General features: G+C 46.9%; 1 long non-coding RNA gene across 1 annotated transcript in view; it reads right to left on the bottom strand.

The window, feature by feature from the left end:
• Positions 1–1975: 1975 nt before the first annotated feature.
• Positions 1976–11553, bottom strand: part of LOC135447362 (uncharacterized) — a 77470-nt gene continuing 67892 nt past the window's right edge. The window contains exons 2-3 of the long non-coding RNA XR_010440083.1: positions 7288–7421; positions 1976–2377 (exon numbers count right to left, since the gene is read on the bottom strand). This is a non-coding gene — a long non-coding RNA (uncharacterized LOC135447362). The remainder of the gene's footprint in view (positions 2378–7287; positions 7422–11553) is intronic.

Here is an 11553-nt window from a genome sequence, read left to right as displayed (position 1 = left end):
TCGTATCCTTTTCTCCAGGCTTCAATTTGGGAATGACATAAATTCACTAAATCTCCCTTTGGGAATGACTTTTAGCTCCACTGTTAAATAACATTACTGGAATTGCAATGAGAAGAAATCAGAGGAATCCACTGATATACGAACCTGACAGAAGAGAATGGGGTACATCTGCAAATGTGGCCATAATTCTTCTCTTTGCATTATTTCCTCACTTCCTGCACTTTCCTGCTTCTCTCCTTGTGCTAAAACCCTCATCTCAGCTCAACTCCCTCAATTGCAGCAGGAGTGGAGTGTCTTCACAGAGACAAGTCAAAGAGACAGCCATGAGGGGGACTGAGCAAAATTTGGGCTGAAGTCCTGAGCTCCTGGGGCTCTCCTCAGTCCATAGGGCATAGCTGTTGAATAGCCAGCACTTCCTTAGCCAGCCCCCCAGACCCTGAAGTGCACCCTGCCTGCCTGCCAGTGTCTCAGCTCACTCCACTCCCCCCATCCTCGGGACGATGCCTGCAACACCCAGCTATTACTCATTTTTGGCAAGTAATTTAGCAGCCCCTGGTTGCTCGTAGTGCAGCGAACATCCTGTGAGTGCCAGAGGCGAGGGGGAGACCACAGGATGTGAAGAGCAGAGCTTATCAGAAATGCCCCCACAGGAAACACAGTGATGAATATAGAAACCTGATCAAACCGCAGCCGGAAATGGGCTGCTGAAGGCTCGGGGAGATGCTGAGCTCTCCTGTGACCTGCCAAATAGCTGCCTGCTTCCTTCCAGCAAAATTAAAGGAGGGGTAGCGTTATCTGAGGAGGAGAGTTGAACGCACATGGGATGAAGGTGTCCAGCCCAGCAGAAATGTGTGTGTGTGCTTTTGCAGAAGCCTGAATTGTAACCTTCCCTTGTACACAAACCAGCTGTGCTTCTCCACCAGCTGCTGGGTCAGGCCCCCAAGGTGGGAGGCTCTGAGGACACCTCCAGGGCTGGCCCCAGCCCCAAGGTGCTGCACCCCACTCCCACCCATCTCCCACAGCCCGTGCAGCCACCTGAGCTCCTCCACGTGCCTGGGGCAGGACCCACTCGTGTTTGGCAGGGAAGTTTGCGGGCGGTTCTGCCCCACGGTGGGTGTCAGATGGTGACTTTCCAAGGCCAGTGCCTCGACAGACTCCAACAGGTGCATTGCTGAAACACAAAGAGTGGGACTGCCTGCAGGGATAACAGCCTCAGCTGGCACGCTGGAGGGCTCTGCTACCTTGCCCCTCCTTGCTGAGTCTCTGCCTGACTCCACAAGTGGCATCTCCATCACAGCACCTTCAGTCCCAGCAGTTGCCACTGAACCAATGCATCTCATTCTCCCTGAGAGCCCCGGACTAGAGAGCAAGGGGAAAAGAGACATCCTGGCAGTCTGGGCACACAGGAGTCCATAATGTGTCGCTTAAAATGTCCCCCCTCCCTGGGGATAGTCTGTTGGTGTTGAAATTCATTTGTGTTCGCTATGTAAGTGCTGGCCTCTTTCTCCAAAAAGCCCTGGAGCTGGAAAGCTTCTTGAGTTACCTCATGTACTGCTCCTCTCTGGCTCATGCCACTTCCTAATACTTTCTGCCTCTCCAGTCAAACAAACAGGTTTTGCCTGCAGATCCCAACTTATCCGGTGCATGCCACACAAACAGGTTGGCATTTGTCTTGCTCATGGTGCTGTCTGTGCTTCAGACGTTGTGAGCCCCCACTCTCATTCACCCGGGTCTAGTAATGAATGAGCTCATAAGGGCAATGGTTAAACAGCACTCAGTACCCTACACAGGCACATAATGGCACAATTAAATCTCCTGAATAGATGTCAAATTACTTCCTTAAGGTAGCTGCTAAGCTCAGGCAGTTCAGAGAGTATTTAATACCAGATGCTAATGGGCTACGCTCAAATATAAGCCTGGGTTAATTAAATTGTGCCGTATCAATCAAGAACGAACGCGGTCTAGTTGGCATTTCCAGTTTATTGTTAATATGTGACCCCCAATAGGCCCAGGATTCATCAGTACAACCAATTGTTCTGCCCCTGCCAGCGACACCAGCGCTCACCAGGCCTCTCATGGCAGGCACAGAGCAAACACAGGCTGCCTGCTCAGCCTCAGGCGCTGCCTCTCAGCCCCAGAAAAGCAGAGTGAGACCCTGCAGGGCTCTCCCTCATTTCAGACAGGGGCAGGACCCAGAGCAAGCTGTGCAGACAGGCACTTTGGCACTGGGGAGGGGCTGCAGGGAGCCTGCCTCACCTGGAGGAGCGAGGGGAGGAGGGAGACCCAGGGAATGCGGCCGAGATGGGTGAGAGCTGTGCTCTGCCAGAGGATTTGAAGCCACGTGTCAGCAGCCCTTTCCACACGTTTGTTTCCCCATCTGCAATAAAATAAGTAAAATAGCACTTAGTTGCCTCATAGGGTGTGTGAGCTGCACTTAATTGATATGTGCAACCGATTCAAAGGTTCTGGGAACAGGGGAGCATTGAGAGGAGCCAAATGGTGCTCCTGCTCCTGCTGTGTCCTTGTGTACTGCACCCTTCAAAGGGTGAAGTGTGCCCTGTACCGCCTGCCTTTAGCATAACCCCCACTTTGAAGCCAGGCAGAGACAACCTGCCCTGTCTTGCCTTGAAACACGAGATCCCTTTGTAACCTTGACACACTGATCACCAACATGCAAGGGTCTGTCCTGACCCAGGGAGACAGGTGAGCTTTTTTCAACACTGCGAGCTGAGCTGTATTTCAAACCAAAGCACCTCAAGGCACCAGAGCAGGGGGTTGGAGATGAACCAAGAGAAAGTTGGAGGGAACCTGGGTTTACAGAGTGCTGCTCCTCTCTGCTCTGCACTGGTGTCATGAGACAGTACAAATATATCTCCATTTCTGGGACATGGCTTTTAGTTTCCTTTGCACTGATACACTGGCAATGTTATTCAAGAGTCATTCAATACAAATACAAAATAATAATAAATTATTATAACAATAATTATAAATAATTAAATAATAAAATAATAACAATAAATACAAAATACAAAATAAGCACTCCTCTTCAGGTGTCATGGCATTCTGCCTGTTTGCTATCACTGTCTTGGGCTGCACTCTGAGGTGTGTTAGGACACCCTCTTTTTCCATGTGCTCCATCACCCTGCCACTCTGGATGATATCAATGATTTTGCCTCATCCTGGCCTCCAGCAGCAGCACCAAGACCTCCCAGCATAGGTTGTCTAAGGCCTCAGAGCTGCTGGCTGCAGGCATTCCTTCCCAAGGCATTCCTTGAACACACCAGCACCAGGTCTGTCTCAGAAGAGTAGGCTGTTCTGTGCCTGTGTGCCACATAAGATGTGCACAGAAATGTGTGCACAGGGACAAAACAGAGCTTCCAGGGGTCCTGGCTGTTCCTGCCCAAAGGAAAACACTTGTAGTGACAGACAGCACTGCTGTGCCAGCCACTGGAATAGTGTCATTGGGATGATGGGAGAGCTGCTCTGAGGGCTGGGTGAAGTAATGACTGTGAGAGAATCCTCTAATGAGATAATGGGCCAAATGAACCAGGACTGCATCTGCCAGCTCCTCATGCAGCATGGAGCCACACAGTGACACATGGCTCCTCAGAGCAGCTGGGAACCTCAGAACAAACACAGAAGAAGAGAAAAGAAGGAGAAGGTGATGAGGAAAAACAAAATCAGCTGATTCACCTTGGGCCATCCACAGGCAGAGTCAGTCCCTGCCACAGCCCTGACACAAAGATGAGCAAGTGAAGGGATAGGGCTCCTGCCAATGCTCTCCTGCACCCAGCCAGTCATCAAACTCAGGCAGGATACTCTTTTTATACATATGCACGTAACTAACTCAGACCTCTGAAAAGAAAAAAGTCACTGGAGAATTGCTGCTCACTTAATTAAAGAAAATCAAATGCTTAGCCATGTCTAGAGATGTGCAGGCGCTGGTAAAGGCCCTGCAAGACAGAGAGCCCTCTCAGTCCTGGGAACTGTTGGTACAGGAGTCAATTCATCTCTGATTTTATGCTTCCTTCCCTTCAGACCCCTCGGGGTGCTATCCCTCTGTAGCTTAGGATGGAAAACACAGCATGGGAAGAGATCTCAAGGCAGTACCAGGAATCAGTGATGGCTGGTACCTCTGGGCTGCGGTTGTCTTGCAGGGCAGCAAAGCACAGGGAGTTCAGCCTATGTCTCAGGAAACCAGCAGAGCTCCATCAGTGGACGGGGGGACACTGAAGGCCACCTCACAGGTCATCTCACAGGCAAGAGAGAGAGACCCAGCAACTGCCAGCCAGTGACTCATCCTCCTAAGACTGCTCAGATGAATCATCTGATGCAGATATCTGCTCCTCTGCATCAGCCACAACAGGGCTTCAGCTCTCCTGCTTTGAGGCATTGGTCTTTGGCATTACCCATCTTATGTGAGACCTTTAGCAAGATCAAGTCTAGATTTACTAAGAGTCTGAGGAGCTACTGAAACCTGACCTTCCCCACAGGCCTTCACACCAGCTTAAGGGTGTTGAGCCCTGGGCTGGGACCGAGGGTTTCTAAAGTGAAAACAGCTTAGCTGAGGGTTTGTCTTTAGCATATCCCAGTTAAGCACCACCACTCCCCAGTGAAAGAGGACTGCAGGGTGGCCGGGCCCTGGGTGGAGGTGTTACTCAAGTTACAAGCCACACTGACCTGTCAGGGAAGATGAGACAGGAAGAGGTGGCTAATTTAGCATCCTTCAGACCAGAAGAAAATTAATTCACTTAACCAACACTTTGCTTTCCACGCAAGCCTTCTTTGAAAGTTTATTACTAATGCAATTAGGCTGGCTTCTCTGGCTACAGCTGGGGTATCTCTACCGCTGCTCTGTGTCACTTTGGGTTAGATAACAATATAAATAGCCAGAGCTGGCTGAAAATAGAAGTCTTGTCTTGTTTGAGGGCAGCAGTATGGCTTGCTGGGTGTTTTCAGGTAAGTCATACCCCGAGTCTTTACCAGACTTTCCCCAGCTGTCCAGTAAGGGCTCCTGTTCCCACTTCAGAATTGCACAGAGGCTGAGGGTTGCTCTCACATGAGAGCAACCCTCTTTTTGCCCTGCCCTTAGTAAGAAAAAATTTCCAAACACTGGTTTTAAACTTCAGTGGGAGTTAGGCAGGAGCTCAGGGGGGCAGGATTCTCCTTGAGGTGCAAAGTGGGCACACCAGCCTGGCCAGGGTACAAGAATAGGAAATTCCCAAAGTAAACATCTCTTGTTCTCCCTGCTATAGCTCATCCCATCTGTGACACTGTTTAGTCAGCACAGCACTCACAAACCTATTGGAAAAACAACTGAGTCATAAAAAAGAGAACCTAAAATCCCTAAAACTCAAGGCCACAAAATGCAGTTATACTTGCACAGCTCTCTCAGGCTCTGGAAAAAGGCCTTGTGCCCATCAGATTTAACAGGCAGCTAAGATCAGCAAAATAAACAACCTGTTTAGGCATTTAAAATGGGAAAAAACCCACAACTGTTCCCACAGCTAATGCCATTGTTAAATAAAAAAATAAATGTTTAAATAGTTATTGTGCAGGTGACCATACAGTGGAACAAGTTTTTCAGAGAAGTTGTGGTGTCTTCCTCCCTGGGGGTATTCAAGAACAGTCTGGACACAATCCTGTGCCATGTGCTCTGGGATGACCCTGCTTGAGCAGGGAGATGGGACCAGATGACCACTCTGGTCCCTTTCAATCTGACCCATTCTGTGGCTCTGTGAAAATGCAGAGCTGCTGATACATACCTAATGCAACCAGTTAGAAAATCTCACAGAAGTTTCTTGCCATTTCAGGGCATTAATCATGGGAGATCCTACAGACACATTCAGCAGTATGAATCTACTCTTTCCTCTGCAACTAAGAGAAATAAAAAAGTGCAGGTAAACAGGGCCTGATCCTTGAAGGCGGCCACACAAAGCCCCAAAATGCGCATGTGGTCAATGAATCATCTTCAGTGATATGGTAAAGGCTTCTGAATTGGGCAAATGGATTTACAACAATTCTTTTTATACCATGCAACAGTTTATTAGAAAATGAAAGAGGAACTGTGTGGAGAGGAAGCAAGGGACATGGAGGACATCAATGTATTTAATAAAGGCTACCTATGAATGCCAGACTGATCCTTTCAACTGCATTAGAAAACTACCTTTTCCAAAGAGAATGGATATAATGGGTATTTAGGCTTTTTGAGAAACCTCCTTCTTAGGCAGGTCTTTCCCTTTGCCTGATCCTCCTCCTAATGGGAACAGGACAGGGTATTGCAGCAGATCAGCTGTGCAATTGGCACACAGTGCATTTCAGGCAGTCTCCAGAGCTTGCTTGTAGCTGATGGCACCAATAACGTGTGAGGTTTAGTCTGCAAAAAGCAGATTAATCTGTAATCATGCTCATTATCCTTATCAATGATTTCAAATCACCTACCACGTACCTGTTCAATCAGCAAGCCATGGCTGTGACAGCTCTGACTCATGTCATACCCACAGTTATGGAGTCTGCAAGTGCAGTGACCTGCAGGAGTCTCTGTGGGCTCCCAGACTCATGGCCCAGGAGCAGGGCTTCCTTCAGAAGGGATGGTTCCTAATAAAATGTTCCATCAGAATTCAATTTCCTTCATGGCTCAAAGACTGCCTCTTCTAGTGCCTATAAATATTCTGGTGATCCTGTCCTTGACAAGCTCATTCCAGAAACTGATTGCTGTTGCAAAAGCTGACTTAGGCAGTAAGACCACAAAAGGAAAAATTTTAGACTCAGAGCTATGCACAGTCTTAGCACTTGACTGAATCACACCCACAATGTGTCCAGCTCTGAAGCTGGCAAAACCGAACAATTGTCTTAAATTGACTTTCCCTGCCATATAAGAATTTATCTTGGATGCAGCAGAGTTTCTTGTGTGTGTGCTTGTGGCTAATGTGTGGCAGGAGAGCAGGATGAGCGGCACAGGGAGGAGCAGGCCTGGGCCTGTGCTCCTTGGCTCACAGCTTGGTAGGGTCGGGAGAAACAATGACACCAGCTGACAGGGCCCACAGAAGGGACATTGCACAGTGCATAGCTAGAGCATGGACACACTGAACCACAGGATGTTGTGCATGCTAAAAGCTCACACAAGTTCAAAGAGCAATTAGACAAATTCATGACAGAAAAATCCGTCAAGGGCTATTAATTGCAAAGACAGAGCCTCTGCTTCAGGAACTCCCTCAGTTGCCCACACCTGGAGGCCAAGACAGTTCCCTAGGATAGCACAAAAACATGCTAGCCCCATGCGTGTACCTCTTGCCAGAGATTTGTTTTCCAGCCCTTAGTAGAGAGGGGACGGATGGGCTGAGTAGTGCTGCTCTCATGCCAGTTGTGTGGCCCTGAGGAATTGGCCTGGGAATGCCACATATCTACACAGCACGTCCTGCCTGCAAAGGAAAAAGGTAGCAATGTCATAAAACTACAAACAAAATTGCACAGAAAAAAAAAATTATTGTGTTCTTGGAGCGTATTTGTGAGCTCTCTGGAAGTCCCCAGGAGCAAGATCTAGTGCTAATGGGAGGAGGCAGAAGGCCATGCCATTTTGGCTGAGCTGCCCCTCTGATTTGAAGGTGCCACCCCTACCTCATGTTGATTTTTTCTTCCCCGAGGCTAAAAGGCACATGAATCATTAACAAGCTGGTGGAGTCCATGCGTGCTATCATAGCTTGCGTAATTAATCCTGAGCCAATGTGATTTGGTGAATTAATAAAGCTGCTGTTGCTGGGGTGGAAATTCCTGTTACCTGCAGCAGGGCTGGATTTGCTCTTCATCTGCATCTGCACATTTGTGGGTGCCTGTGATCACAGCAGCAGGAGTTATACACAGGGTACATTGATGGGGGAAACCATGCCCGGAGCAGAAGAGAATGGGAAGAAATGCCTCATGATCCATGGTTTTAGTGTCTCTGCTTTCCAAGAAAGAGGGTTCATCATCACTCCTGCACAGGAAATCAGGTTTGTCATGAGGAGCTTGGGTGTCCATGCACCACTTCTAGAGCTTCAGAAGAAATCTCCAACACTTTGGTCATTTGCTCTTTCTAGCTATTCCAGTGTGGTTTTTTACTTAGCATCTTGTCTTAATCACCTTTATCTCAGAGATCCTTCTTGAGAGGGGCAGAGAAAACTAGCCTGGATAAAAGGGAATAACTCTGCAATCCTAGGCAGGAGAGAGGTCCATGGCCTCTCATCTCCCTCCATTGTCAATCCAGCAAGTAGATGAGATGCTCAGGTTTAATCTGAGTTCCAGAGCTTGGTTTGATTTCAGAAAATTCAGCTCTGGAAGCAAGTTGCACATGCTCCAGACCCTAAGTCTTATGCAAACCCCTCTTCAACACCTGGCCTGTGATTTCTGCAATACTATTGTCCGGGTGAGCTGTCTGCATTTGGCCTGAATTTAAGACGTTCCTGTTGTTGAATCCAAAAATCTGTCCACAACCAAGGACAAGACCCTGCTGACATCTCCTCCTGGAGGCTAATTTTGTTAGTTCCCACTTGGTAGCTGCTAAGGTACAGGTCCTGGTCCTGCCAGTGATCTAGCCAGATATGAAAGCTCTCAGTAAAATGCTGAGGATCTGGGTTGGAAATGTTGAATTTGATGATACCCCTCTCTCCCCATATGTCTAAGGCACTAGGTTAGATGTCTGTAGCTTTTACTGATCTTTTGTTTGCTCTTTCTTGAGTCAGCAAACAGAAAGTGTGTCTGGCACAGGCCAAGCTGCTGTCCCCTCTCCCTGTACAACACAAACCATCCCTGCTTTCCACACCAAGGCAGCTCTTCTGTGTCAAGAAGATCTTGTGCTTTCAGTGAGTGAGCAAGAAAGGAGTCACATAAATAGAGTCACACAGCTTCCTTTCCCAGCACAGGACTCCTCAGCCACCATTTGCCAGATATGGTCTGTCCAGTCAAGCAGGAAGGTCTGAGTGTACACAACTCTTTTTCTTTTTTTTCTTTTTTTTTTAAATACATTTTGGTTTCTTTTACAGTCAAAAGTGAAACCTGGGCTTGAAGTACTGAAAAAACAGTACAGAAATGGAGAGCTTACAAAAAAACAGAGTGGTGAATTTTCTATCAGTACTAGACTTCACACTGGTATCTGGAGTGAAAGAAAAACTCAATAATATGTCCTGAGCAGGCTTTTGCTCACCATCAAAGGAAGGAAAAATGTTATTTGTCCTAAACAGAGATGTGGTAAAAATAGAAATCAAATCCTAGGACATATTTAGCATTTCAATTAAATGACCTCATTTTTAACAAGCATACCTAGATGATTCACATTTTAGAAAAATCAGGCTATATGCAGAGCTGTCCAAATGGGAAAATTTAGCTTGTCCAGATAGAACTGGAAGATTGAATGCATCCTGGGATCAGATCTCCACCCCACTGACCATGGATTTCTGTGCCATTCCCTGCTTTTGCTTTTTCCAATAGATGTGGAATGCAATTTACCTTGTGCTACAACAGCTTCATAGCTCCTTTCCCCAAAGTTAAGAGAAAGGAGGTGAAAGGCAGCCCTGCCAGAGCTGCTAGATCTAGAAAAGGGAACAGCACATGCTTGAGCGGCCAGCTGAGATCAGGACCAAAACATGAAATAAGGCAAACACTGTCAAGGCAGGAGGAAATAAATCTGCCGCAGGAGAGCAGGACAGTCCTGGATGGGGGCCTGGAGGCGTGGTGGCATCTCCATCCTTGGGCACCATCCCCCATCAGACCTGACCTGCCTGTGGGGGTGTGAGGGAGAGAAGGGGCAGAGAGATGCCCAGACCTCCCTTCCCACCTAAACCCTCTGTAATTTTACAAACCTGAGAGCTGCCCCCACATCTGCCCCAAAGGATGCACCAGAAAATGAGACTTAGTAAGGAAAACTTTGGCCCGGAAATTATCACGGAAGTGAGCTGTGGAAACAAAATGACTGTATTAGCAGACTGGCTTGAGCTTTAGCATAGGCCTATCATTCTGTCAGAATGGAGAAATATTTCCTGCAGAGTTAATAGAGCTCTACTGGGTTGCTCTTAATAGTTGTTTATTTTATTTTTCACTGTTCATAATAAACCTCTGTGCATCTGAAAATAGCTCTCTCTAATTACTGTGTGAGTACCTGTGCATTATCAGTGTGCATGGGTGTGTTTGCGTGTGCTGATGACAGCTTAGGTATGTGTAGAGAGCTACTCAGCTTCATTGAAAAATGTCTATTTACTAAGAAATCTGAAATGTTCTTGCTTCACAAGAGTTTCACCAAATCCAAAACTGGGTTAGCACATGATTGAAAACCTTGGCAGTCACTGCCAGACATGGGAGAGTTGAACAGAAAAATCAAAAATTTAAGGGAAAAAATGGCTTGCTGTGATTCATACCAAAATCAACTGTCAAAAAAAATGATGTTTCCCCTGAACCTGAAGCCTTGCTGTTCTTTCACAGAAAGACTCCACTCGTATGCTCTGCCACCTCATTCTTGAGATTTTTGTCTCAAAATGCCCTCCTGATAAGATTCAAGATCCTGACATGTAAAACGAGACAAAGAAGATGGATGTGGGGGGCTGGTGATTTCCAGCAACAAATCTTGGTGCTACATGAAATTGTTAAGTAAAATATGGCATGTCTTCTTAAGAAACAAGTTGCTTTTCATTTTGGTTAAGGCATTTCAGTTCATGGAGCACCTGGACAACAGCTGGGTTGACTTAGAAGCAACATGTGCTCAAAGGCAGGATTCAGCTCAAAATTCATCCCAGGGGGTGGGATGACCTGAGTAACAACAGGCAAATTTGACTCAAAGCTTTGCAGAGAGTTTGGTCCATGTAGAGAAACCCAGTGCTGGGGAAGGAAGATGAGGGATTGCTCATCAGTGGGCAACAAACAGGGAGCATGGGTGTTCAACTGAACAGGGACAGATATTTTTAAAGGGAGCCTGGCTGAACCCCACAACTTTATTTTTGCCTGGTTGAGTGCAGCTGAAAAAGTAGTCACGGACAGATTAGCACCTCATGAATCCCTAGGAGACTACACCAGTAACTGCCCCCATTCTGGGTAAAAGCAAATTAAAAGAAGCCAGGGCCAATTTACTTAAAGATCTTCTTTCTCCAAGTCCAGCACTGTCTTTGGATTTTATCTCTAAGGCCACCTTAAAGCTAGACTATCCAATGCATAACATTAGATGTGCTTCTCTCTTTCCACTGCCTTTTTACAGGTGACTTATCTCTGGAGTGACCATCTATGCTGGGGTGTGCTGCCACCTCTTTATTTTATCCAGGGGTGTCAGTTGCAGCATGTTTTCATGTTCTTGAGCTCTTCAAAATGAAGTCCAGGACTGGAAATAATGATGCCTGCTGAGAAGTGTGGGACCAGTGACTACATTACTCAACATGGCCTTTATTGTCTTTTTTTCCCTCCTCAGAATTAAGAACGTGAGGGTAATGTCAAAATGGATGGCTTTTTCATGGGATAATTCTATCCAACTCTGAAACACCCTTATTTCTGTCCAAAATATCTCTGGCGTTTGACCTGTAGCATCAACATTTCCTTCCC

This window comes from Zonotrichia leucophrys, chromosome 4, assembly GCF_028769735.1.
Source record: "Zonotrichia leucophrys gambelii isolate GWCS_2022_RI chromosome 4, RI_Zleu_2.0, whole genome shotgun sequence".
In the NCBI taxonomy this organism is placed as follows: Eukaryota; Metazoa; Chordata; class Aves; order Passeriformes; family Passerellidae; genus Zonotrichia; species Zonotrichia leucophrys.
This window is presented reverse-complemented; position numbering and strand designations above follow the sequence as displayed.